At 37.2% G+C, this 12,814-nt stretch overlaps 1 non-coding gene across 1 annotated transcript; it reads right to left on the bottom strand.

Annotated features, from left to right (window-relative positions):
• Nucleotides 1–4,074: 4,074 nt before the first annotated feature.
• Nucleotides 4,075–4,181, bottom strand: LOC141663203 (small nucleolar RNA R71). The gene has a single exon (XR_012551284.1). It is a non-coding gene; the product is annotated as a small nucleolar RNA R71 (small nucleolar RNA).
• Nucleotides 4,182–12,814: the final 8,633 nt, after the last annotated feature.

The following is a 12,814-nucleotide window of genomic DNA, read 5'->3' as shown; positions in this document are numbered from 1 at the left end:
TGCTTAGACCATTCCTTGGCAAGCGCTGTGCTGCCGACAATCGAATCCTTGCCCCAGATTCCCCAAGCAGGTTGAAAATAAGACCCTGGTTTTTGCTTGGTACGTAAAACTTGGCTGAGGCCTTCTTCGCCTAGTTCCATTGCTTGGAGTAGGAACTCCGGGAAGTGATCCCCAAGGCGCGGGTCTTTAAAGACCTTTCCGGCACGCTTCATCCTGGTCGTCTCCAGGTCTTTAGGCTTTGTAGCCTCCTCAATTTTCTCAGCCACTGCAACAAATGAGATAAGTAAGTTGAGAATTAGCAAAGTAGAAAATGGAGGAAATAAAAACAACTAGATAAGGAAGGAAACATACTCTTCTTAGGGACGAGAGAAAGGCCGTATTTTACAAGAACGGTCTCCCTGATAAGATCCCAAGAATGGGAAGTCCCATTATCTTGCGTCAGGAAGTTGAAAGCCCTGGTCTCCTCCTCAGAAAAAATTATATCGTTTGGGCTCCCATCTACGGCTAGCCCAAAAGATGAGCGAAATAGGGTGCCCCAATCGCCACCCTCCCAAATTACGAACATACAATCTTTCTTCCACCCCAAATTGTTGTCAAGGATGGACTTCCCGTTCACTATGTGAGGAACGGTTGGGCGCTGGTTTAAAGAAACCCAACCCGGATTCTTGTCAGGGCTATTCTTGAACTAAAAAATCTTTCTGAAAACAGCAACAGAGGTAGGGACGTTGTGCTTGGCGCATTGCGACAGATAGCACAGAATCAACCTCCAAGAGTTAGGAGGGAGTTGGCAAAGGCTGATGCCCACATCAGCTAGAAGAACAGGAATAAAGGGGTGAAAGTGGAGTCTGATACCTGCCCTTAGAGTATCCCTGTAGACGCATAGTGCGTCCTTCCTCCACTGAAAGGCCCTGTCGGCCGGACCTGCAAGAATTAGCTTGAAAGGATCCTTAATTTTGAAACAACCACTCAACTTTTCCAGCTCCTTTGGATCCCGCAAGGCACTGATATGGTCGTGCGCGTCTAGATGCGCATTAAAAGGGTACCAAAACCCCGCGGGTGTTGATCATATCGATCAAGGAAGTTTAACTTAATCGAATGGGGAATTCATTGGACTTTCTAGCCACATTCATCTTGGCCAAACGGGTCATTTTCTTATCATCCATCTGAAAAAAGGGCACATAAAGAGATAATTTTAAAAATGCAAATATGAAAAAACAAGCACAAGAAGTAAAGGGAGAAATTTTACTTGAAGTAATGAAGGCTTTGGGGCTTAAGATACTCCAACTTACTGTTATTGCTCTGAGATTCTTAATAGAAGAAGGGAGAAGAAGAATTTAGAAATGAGAAAGTGAGGAGCAGTAGACTCTACTCAATCCTTTATATAGGAGGAAAAGTGAAGGTGAAGGGATAAAAAGCCCAGTTAGGATAGAGGCCCAAATAAAAAAGCCCAGAAAATGGAACATTCCAGAATATTCCAAGGGTATTCGAAAGAAATCAAAATAAAATTCCTGAGAATTCTTGAGAATTCTAAACAAGGTATTTTGATATATTAAGCCCAGATTAATAAGAGGCCCAATAGGAGTTTCTTGATATATTAAGCCCAGATTAATAAGAGGCCCAATAGGAATTAAAAGGCCTAAATCCAATTAGGATTTGGAAAAATACAAAGCCCAAATCAAAGCCCTAAAAAATATATATAAGGCCCAAAAAGAAGATTAGGCCCAAATAAAGGACCAATCCAAATTGGATTAGAAGGAAGCCCAAAAAGACCAGGATTGAGGTCGAAATTCAAGTCGTGAATTATGCTCGAAATCTTTCGAACATACACCCAAAAATAACGGGTATAAAAGACCAGGATTCAGGTCGAATTTTAAGTCGTGAATTGTGCTCGAAATCTTTAGAACAAACACCCAAAAATTACGGGTATAATTGAACTGGATTGAGGTCGAAACCAAGACCAGGATCGAGGTCGAATCAAGCACAGCATTTTTCAAGTATGGGGTACAGAAACCTAGACTTAAATCCAGGTCGAAGAATCGACTAGGATTCTGGTCGAAGCCCAGGTCGTGAATCCTAGTCGAAATCTAACGACCAGGAAGCAAATAAGCATAGAACTTTCAAATTAGATCCAGGTCGAAGGTTCGACTAGGATCCTGGTCGAAATCCAGGTCGTGAATCCTAGTCGAAACCTTACGACCAGGAATCAAAACAAGGACAAATTTTCGACCTAGATCCAGATCGAAGGTTCGACTAGGATCCTGGTCGAAATCCAGGTCGTGGATCCTAGTCGAAGTCCTTCGATCAGGATTGCAAAGCTGGCCCAAAATTTGACTAGGATCCAGGTTGAAATTTTGACTAGGATCCTGGTCGAAAAAGGGCCGAAAATTTGAAAATATTTGTGGAAAATTGCAGGAAATTTGGAAAAATCCCGGGAAAAAGGGAAAATTCCTGAAAAAATACCTGAAAATCCCTAAAATAGGGAGAAGGTGAGAAAATAAAAAAGGGGGGAAGTTTTTAAACGACCCTGAAGCCGCGTACAAGGCAAATCGTTGTAAACGTGTAGGTCGCTCCACACTTTACGCAAAACGGTACCCTGAAAGGGAATGAACAAACTTAACTTTTGCAAAATCTTATAAGGTTTCCAAAAAGTTGGGGGGCAAATGATAGGGATAAATAAATCCTGATTTTGTAATTAAATATTACATTAATTACACATGATTTGGGCTGCTAGGTCCAATAAGGAAATGTATGACATTCAGACAAAAAAGGTTAACACAGTGATCAGGCCTGATGGACCAGATCAGGCCTGATGGAACAAAGAAGGCCCAAAAACCCTGAATATTAATTAATTTCATAATTAATTAATAAGGGAAAAATCTGCTATTGAAAAGAGTCCCGATAAGGACATAAATCCTTGAAGATTAGCCTCAAAGGGACCTAGAAGGATAAGGAATCAGTTTCCTACTATTTAGGACTCTAAAGTCCATTCTAATTCTGAGACTTGGCTACCAAGTCTCCTATACCAAGTCCAGTTCAAGGACTCCCACATCTATATAAGGGGCCTCACCCCACAGATTAGAACTACATTTTTTGGCTTGATTCTCTAATTCACAGAGAGACGTAGGCATCTCGTAAAGGCAGAGTTAAGCTACGAAACACGAGAGCAGACATTAAAGGCCTTGACCTCACGTTCCTTAGTAATAAATACAGCAATTATATATATTAGTTTTTAATCCATAACATCACCATTACATGCTAAGGTTAAGAACAATGACATTGAATGAAGTATTTAATGAAGTTAGAATCCCATGTTTGTCATATATATAAATTCGACCTCAATTCTCATACTTAATGTTATTTAGTATAATCTCTTAGTTTAATAAAAATCCAATTTGTTATTTGTCTTAGCATTGAGCGATAACCATACATTGTTGCATAGGTGCATAAATTGAACTTAACCTAAACCAGTCTCTATGGGAATGAATCTGATTTATATCTTATACTACTTGCGAACGCGTATACTTGCATGAATATTAGCGCATGTTTTCGCCCTAACAAGTTTTTGGCGCCGCTGCCGGGGACTCGGTATTAATTTTTAGTTTATGTGCTTGTCATCAGTGGTCATTAAAGTTCACTGACTCGGACTCTTTTACCCTCACAGCTTAGTTTTTTGTGTTTCAGGTACTCATTACAATGGGAGATCCAGCAGTACGAACGAAAGCCTTGATGGATTTTTCTCAACCCAAGATCAATGACATTTAATCTAGGCCAGCAATCACAGCTAATACCATTGAGATCAAGCCTGGCATAATTCAATGGGTACAGAATTCAGTCCAGTTTGGGGGTTCTCCAACGGAAGATCTTAATATGCACATTAGGGATTTCATTGAGATATGTGACACCTTCAAGTTCAACGGTATTTCTGAAGATGTTGTGAAGCTGAGACTGTTCCCATTCTCTCTGAGGGACAAGGCTAAGAGCTGGTTACACTCTCTACCAGCTGGTTTGATTACTACTTGGGAAGATCTTGCTCGGAAGTTTCTTATTAAATTCTTACCTATGGCGAAGACAACTGCAATCAGGAATGCTCTTACTCAATTTGCGCAGCAATCAGGAGAATCTTTATATGAAGCTTGGGAGCACTACAAGGAGATGCTTAGGAAGTGTCCTCATCATGGAATGCCTGATTGGATGATCATCAATTGTTTTTATAATGGGTTGGGAGCACATTCCAGACCCATGCTCGATGCAGCAGCTGGCGGGGCATTATGGGCAAAGAGCTATGAGGAAGCTTATGATCTAATTGAACTGATGGTTGCTAATGAATATCAGTATCCAACCCAGAGATGTCCACAGGGCAAGGTAGCAGGAGTTCTTGAAGTGGATACAGCTACGGCTATCACTGCTCAACTAAAGGCGTTGTATATGAAGATCGATTCTCTGGCTAACTATGGTGTTAATCAGATAACCAGTGTTTGTGAGCTATGTGCAGGTTCACATGAGACGGAGCAATTCGGTATATCTAGTTACTCAGCTCAGTTTGTGAGCAACTTTCAGAGATCACAACAACCAGTTCCAGACACTTATCATCCTGACAACTGGAATCATCCTAACTTCAGCTAGAGCAACAATCTTAATCTGATGCAACAGCTGTTCCAGTAGTTTAGAAATAAGGTATTCAACACTCCTGGTTTTCAGTAACAAATTACACAAAAACAACAAACTCATGGTGCATGTCTATCTTCGAATGAAAAATCTGAATTGGAGGAGTTGCGGCTTATGTGCAAAAACCAGGCTCTTATATACCAAAGTCAGGCTGTTTCTATCAAGACTCTGGAGAACCAAATAGGGAAAATTGCTAATGCCTTATTGAATCGACCACCACGAACGCTTCCTAGTGATACAGAAACAAATCCAGGCAAGAGGGAAGTTGAAGAAAAGGTGAACCCCATCACCTTAAGGTCTGGAAAGGTCGCAAGCCCCCAAATTCAACATGACATAGAGCCTGAAAAATCTCAAGTTTCAGAAAATGCAGTTGTGGCTGAGGAAGAAATGCAGAAGGAATCAGAGGTGGAACCAAGGAAGACTACTGTGGAACACACTCCTCCTGAGAGTAATACAGGGGAGAAACAGATCTATCCTCCACCTTCTTTTCCTAAGAGGCTGCAGAAGAAAAAGCCGGATAAGCAGTTTGAGAAGTTTTTGGAGGTGTTCAAGAAACTTCATATCAACATACCTTTCGTTGAAGCTCTTAAACAAATGCTTAGCTATGCGAGGTTTATGAAAGGTATTCTCTCTCGGAAAGTGAAGCTCGATGACTTAGAGACCGTTGCTCTAACGGAGGAATGCAGTGCTGTGCTGCAACAGAAGTTGCCTCCGAAGCTTAAAGATCCTGGAAGCTTCACTATTCCTTAGACCATTGGAAACTTGTTGTTCGACAAGTGTTTATGTGATTTAGGAGCTAGCATCAATCTGATGCCCTTATCTATCTTCAAGAAGCTTGGTCTTCCTGATCCAAAACCAACATACATGTCATTGCAACTAGCTGACTGTTCCATCGCTTATCCACGAGGTATAGTGGAGGATGTCTTGGTCAAGGTGGATAAACTCATATTCCCTGTTGATTTTGTAATTCTTGATTTCGAGGAAGATAAGAAGATTCCCATTATCTTGGGAAGACCATTCTTGGCTACAGGCCGAACTATGATCGATGTGCAAAAAGGAGAGCTTTCGATGAAGGTTTACGATCAAAAGGTCACTTTTAATGTGTTAAAGGAAATAAAGTTACCCACAGCTAAAGAGGAGTGCTTTAAAGTAGAGTGGGTCGACTCTGTAGTAAATTCAGAGCCTGAGCAATTGCCAAAGTCAGATACCTTAGAGAGATCCTTAATAGGGGAATCAGTTATTGAAGATAAAGAAGGAGCAGAGCAATTATAGGATTTGAATGCACCTCCGTGGATGAGGAAGTTGGATATGCCATTCGATTCTCTTAGGTTAGCAGAGCTGAAAATCTCTTAAAGGCATTTTGAACCATTTATTCAAGAAGCTCCCACTTTGAGCTCAATCGAATGCCAGATCACTTGAGTTATTCATTCTTAGGTGCACCCCATGATAAGGGGTTGGGATATATTTTTGATGATGTAGAGAGTGGTTGGACGGATATTCCCGTGCCTACAGAGGGTTCTTCTCATGTGCAGCAGGTAATTGATAGGACTGGTGTTGGTGATGAGCAGTACAGGTGAGCTAATTACGTGTATGGAGGCCATGCATGTCATCCACCGATATTTTGCTGAAGATTTGGCACACGCTTTCGGTACTGTTTGTCGAGACACTAGTGGCGAGGTTGATTGGCCACATGATCCTCCACCCGAGGAGGGTGATCTTTCCGATGATTAGGTATGCCTGAAATCCTTATTATTACCTTCAATGAGGACATTGAAAATTATAAGTTTGGGGGTGATAATGTAAGATTAGTAGTGTGTGTCCATATAGATTTATATAGATTCATATTGCATGTTTAGTTGTAGTTTATTCATATTTTTGCATGATTATTCATTTAGGACATATTTGTTTGTTTTTATGTGATTTCATATAGTTGCATTTTCATGCATATTTAGCATGATCCCTTAAGATGAACTATGATATTTGATAAATTGATGTTGATTTGAGTGTGGTGATGACGAATAGAGGGATGTTTAAGTCCTAATGAATTGATTTGCATGTCAGAAACAAATATTTTCACAAAGTCTTATAGGGTTGCTTTTGATCTAGATCATGATCATACTTGTTTGTTGTTGAGATTTAATCACTTGGTTATATTTAGAATTGGTGATATTCTCGTAATGACGTAAAAACACTATTTTTTATCTAGAGAAAAACTTGGATTTCATTGCTAGTTGTTGAAAGGCTAGACGTCAAATGCCTAGTAGCCGGCTCATATTTTTATGAGTAGTCTAGGGTTGAATGAGATGGAGCGAAACGCACTCATTCAGAAATTATTGAAGAAAAGAAAAAAAAAAGAAAAAAAAGAAAAAAAGAGAAAAAAAAGAAAAAGAAAGTATGTGTTTATGCATAATTGATCAAGAGTGAGCTCTTTAATACTCGAGTTATTAAGTTCTAGGGGACTTTGTGCCTAGTGACCTAAGGCTTTTATAGTCTGGGATCCGCTAACCTAACGCTCGCTACATGGGTATTGCATAAGTCTTTTATGGACCTCATTCATTGCATGATCAAGTAAGCATCCTTGTTATGTGTTCAATAATAGCATGAATCCTTGTATAACTCTAGTAGAAAGGAGGTGTTGTGAGTAATAATGTGTTTATTATCTATTCTGTTTATAAACATTTGATTGTTTCGATGATAGATAAGTTATGGTTATTAATCTAGTATCGAGAGATATCTGTTAAGCATTCCACACACGCACGTCTCTGATTTGTGAGTTGGTTTGTGTGATTTATTCGAGCTATGTTTAAAGTCATTGCATTCTTAGAGGCATTGTCTTATTCATTTGGTTATGGTTATTCTGAGGGGATCGATTGCATTATCATTTAGTTGCATTCACGTAGTTGCATTCATGCATTACGTTTGTTTTGTAGTTTTGACTCTGTTTATGCTTGAGGACAAGCATCGATTCAAGTTTGGGGGTGTGATAAGTGGATTTTATATCCACTTGGAACGCTTTATTACAAGCTTAAATTGGTGTTTTGGACTCAAGTTGTTGGTATTTTGATGTCTTTTTATGTTATTGCATTTCAGGTATCAGTTAAATGAAGAAAAGAGCTTTTAAAGGAAATATGATAAAAAATGATCAGATTTGGAAACCAAGGCCATTGTCAAGTTGTATAGAATCTCGTTAGCTTCGCGTGGGCAGTTGAATCGCCTAATTCTAACGAGTAGAACTCAAGGTATGACCAAAACAAGATTCATCAGAATTTTTTCCAGACAGGCTCCAGGCACCCGCCTGGGATGTGGGGCGGCCGCTTGGGAGTTGAGGCACCCGCCTAGAGAGCTGAGGTGGCCGCCTGAGGCGTGGCTGGTCGCTGATTTCACTGAAAAAGCTTTTTTTGAGTGGAATTTGACGATTTTAAGGGTCCGGACATCCGGGAAGATTGGGATACCAAGGAGAAGACCTAGAAATATTGAACAACTCCGAAAAAGAAGATCTTGTTTTCAACTTGTGATTCCTTGAATTAGTTGTAACTTTGGATGCTCGTTTTCATTCTTGTTGAACCTAGATCTCGTCTATTCATACTTTGATTATTATTCAGTTTATTAAGACCTTGTTTATACCATGCTTTTATTGGAACCCATGGTGATGATGAGTTCAATTATGGACTAATCATTATCATGGGATTCTAGCGGATTTACTTATGGATTTCAATAATTAAATTGTTTCGATACCTTGGTGTGTGGTGATTAATTGATATCCTAGTACTGGTTGTGTTTATTCATCTTATGTATTTAGCTAACATATAAGATATCGTGTTAATCTCTATTGAAGCGACAATGAATATAGAGGTTTAGAACTTGCCATGCATGTATTGTATGCATGATTAGTGGGTACCTCTAACCATTTTACTTGCCCTATGTAATCAAGATAGATAACTTGTGCTTAAACCGTTATGTTGTCAAATTTTATAGATATATAGGGTCTCAATATAATTGGTGCCTATTCAGCTTCTATCTCTTTTGTGGATGTCTGGTAGAATGGTACTCGTGCAACGAAAGTTGGCGTTTACTAGTTTCGTATTATCTGATTAGTGTCATCACCATTACATGCTAAGATTAAAAAACAATGACTTTGAATGAAGTATTTAATGAAGTTAGAATCCCATGTTTGTCATATATATTAATTTAACCTCAATTCTCTTAGTTAATGTTATTTAGTATAATCTCTTCGTTTAATAAATATCCAATTTGTTATTTATCTTAGCATTGAGCGATAACCATACATTATTGCATAGGTGCATAAATTGAACTTAATCTAAACCAGTCTCTGTGGGAACGAATCTGATTTACATCTTATACTACTTGTGAACGTGTATACATGCGTGAATATTAGCGCGTGTTTTCACCCTAACAATCCCCGAATCTACAAGAATGAGTTTGAACAACATCTAACATCTTTATTATTACAGACCAAAAAAAATATCTTAAGTCAAATTACTACCTAATTTTAAACCCAAAGTTTATAACCCTTAGGGAACTACTGAAAGAGATGTGTCCTAAGTCCAATCATGTATGATGATGTAGGAATAACTTTTATGTAATCTATTTTGATTTCATTGATATTAATAAAAGATTTGTTTTGGTTTTATTGCGGGCTTTATCTATTTAAGTGTTTAAATATGATATACCATAGTTTAGAGTAAAGCATTTTATGGATTATGATGAGATTATAATAATGAGACCTAAAAGATGATAACTCTAAACTTAAATATTTCTTGGTCATAGGATTACTAACTGGTAATTAGTAATCCGCAAAGATCGGTACATACTATGCTTGCTTCATTATGAAGGATGTCTGTTCTCATAGACATTTGTGTGGTGACACTATAGCTAGTATGTAGGTGCTTATTATAGAATAAGTTCACTGAACATGACTCACACAGCTGAACAATTGATGGAGTTTACTCACGTGTCAACAGTTGTTCATATAGTGATAGTTGTACAAGTATCCTTAGACTTGAGGTCATCATAGTCATCTTGTGTACACTGAACTATGCTTTGGTTTAGTTCTTAGTCTCCAGGGACAATTATAAGGGCTCTACTGGGTATAGGAATTTGTACACGAAGATAGTGTGTGATCAATAAAGGATCTACCCCTTCCTGTGAAGGAAGAGAATGTTCAATGCTGATCCATTTATACTACTTCAGGAATCTCTGGCCAGAGTGAATGAAATTAGAAAGGAGTTTCTAATTTACATTAAATAGAACTAAGCATAGTGAATGGGAAAGAAAGTGATTAAATAAGATAGGCTTGACATAAGTTCCATGCCTTGTATTTAATCATAACATTGCATGGTAGAAGGAATTGATTGTACGGTAACTACTCACTGAATAGGTTCTTGGTATTCTAAGCAGTGAATTCGTATTATCTGGATAGTCGCGATATGCTGAGAAGTATCCCTCACGATTAGAATAAATATGATTAATTTATTAATTAATCATATTTAATGAATTAGAGAATTTATATAAATAATGATAAAATAGTTTTATTATTATTTATTTCTACTACCGGCTTAATATTGAACCGACATGGTCACACCATAACAGATTTAATAATTGATTAAATGAGATTTAATTAATTATTAATATTATTAATTAAGAATTTAATTTTGGAAATTAAATCAAGTGAGAGAATTATTTTTATAAAGTGTTTAGAAAAGGGATTAATGATTAAAAGGTGTTTTAATTATTAGGTAATTAGTTAATAAGAATAATAAATTAAAGGGTCAATAATAATAATAATATTCTATGGAAAATTTTCAGCTGAAAATTTTGCCTATAAATATACTATTATAAACCCTATTTGCCTCAACCTAAATTATTAACCCTAATTCAAAAGTAGAACAAGAGGGAGGCAACTAATTCTCTCAACCTCTTCCTCCTCCATCACATTGTACTCTTAGTGGATACCGGTGGAGTGCTTCACACTTGAGGAGCAGCTGCTAGAGATTTCCATTCATCGTTCTTGGATCGCTATTAAAGACCTCCATCTTTCCATATTGAACTACGAATTAAATATTATTTTTCGCATGGATCTTGTGGAGGGTTTCGGTTTTTTAAGATTAAAATTTACATTTTCGTTGCGTTTATGTGCTAAAAACCCTTCAATGGCATCAGAGGTACTTACGAAAAGTTTTTAATTCATTTATGTGTTTAAATGTTTTCGATATATGAGCATGTACGTGATTCGCCATGATTTGATGTTGATATAATATGCTTATATATGTATGGTTTTGAATACATGATATTCATGTGAGTTGTATAATCATAAGATGATTATGTAATCAGTATATATACTGATATATACATGATTTATGTTTGTTCTAATTATGAGAGTCATAGTAGATACGGATTCTGAATTGGCTACTACAGATTTGCTGAAATCTGGGTCTGGTGTCCGATTTACGCAAACGAATACCCTATTCCATAGGTAAACGAGCGTCTGAACAAAACTGATAGCTTATGCTATCAACAACCCGTCTGTAAGGCGTTTGACGTCGTTTACTGCCCGTAAATAGTCATTCTTATTTTTCTGATTTGATTCTGATTTTTCTGATTTTTGTTATATTTTTTTATGATCTCTATCATGGATAATATGATATGTTAAGATCATATAATTTGCATGTCGTCAATCTTTGTAATCATAAATCTCGAATGTAACTCGAGTTATTCTTGTAAGTTCATTAGATTAGTTTTACTTTCAATCATGTAATGTAATTGAAGACTCAAGAAGGCTATCCAATGGAGGTGATACAAAGAAGAAGACGAGGCATACAAGAAGTCTAAACAAAGAAGAAGACTTATGAATAAGTAGTTGTATTTATTTCCATCACCATATTAGATTGACCTTGATCTTTATCATGAGCTTGATAAAGATCACATAGGATGGGGCCATAACCAAACACATTTACTTTATTGCACTTTACATTTACTTGTTTATTTAATTTTATATATGAGATATATGCCTATGTTTACCCTGCGATGATAGATTTAGGTGAACTTAAATCAATATAAGGCGTGCTCTAGAAAATCTAGAATAGGAATCGTTTTTTGCCTTAACAATAATATAATGAATACAATCATGAGATTCTTGTGTTTATGAAACACATAATTAAATATAAATTTTCAATATTGAGAGAAAGGATGATTCTGTCAAAAGCAGATTTCTATATGTAAGAAAGGGGTATTAAGTGACGCCTCTTGACAATGCTCCCCCCGATGTGGGAATCATCTGATTATCGATTATTGATTTGAAATATTTAATTTAAAAGGAAGAATCTGTTTATAATATGATTATGATTGTAACATAATATAATCCCTCTAAAATTAAATAATATAAAGTAGTAATTGGCCAATGACACAACGGGCTTGTGTCGGTCAAAGCCTTCCAACATGGTAGAAAGTAGTTCTTTTTTTTAAATCATTGTCGTTTCATGCTACAGCCGAGGGCTTTGATTTCGAAATAAGAAATACTTGTCTATTACATAAAGATGTGTACATTGAATTAGAATCTAAAGGTCGTTACGTGCTACAGCCGTGGGCCGTTGGAGACTGATTCAATTGTACGAAATGTTGGGTTAGACTTGACTTAGAATATTGAGTTTGTCGTGCTACAGCCGTGACTCAATTATTCAAGAGGCTAAAGTTTTATTAGGGAATAACATAAGATGTAATTGACAAGAGTTGTCTGCCTATTGAACATCACATGATATTTCGTGCTACAGCCGAGGTTGTGTGATGGAATGTAGGATCCCTATTCCCACTAGCATTATGAATGCTTAATTTTCACTTAGGGGTTGTATAAATTAGATAAACTAGTGGGAGCCACTTATGAATAAAGACCCGATTCATATAGTGTTTTGAAATGAAATTGAATATTTGCTAAGTGTTGTTATGTGTTCATCATTTACAGATTTACTATACTCTTTATGTCTTCTGTACTATCACTCGGGAGTATACTAGATGCTCACAAGTTGACTGGTCCTAATTTTGCTAACTAGCTTCGAAACTTGAGAATTGTTCTCAGGGTTGAGAAGCTAGAATATGTACTTGACTCACCTAAGCCTACTGAACCTGCTAGCGATGC

The sequence above is a fragment of the Apium graveolens genome, chromosome 5 (genome assembly GCF_009905375.1).
Source record: "Apium graveolens cultivar Ventura chromosome 5, ASM990537v1, whole genome shotgun sequence".
Classification (NCBI taxonomy): Eukaryota; Viridiplantae; Streptophyta; class Magnoliopsida; order Apiales; family Apiaceae; genus Apium; species Apium graveolens.
Note: the sequence above shows the minus strand (reverse complement) of the source record. Positions and strands in the feature narration are given on the sequence as shown.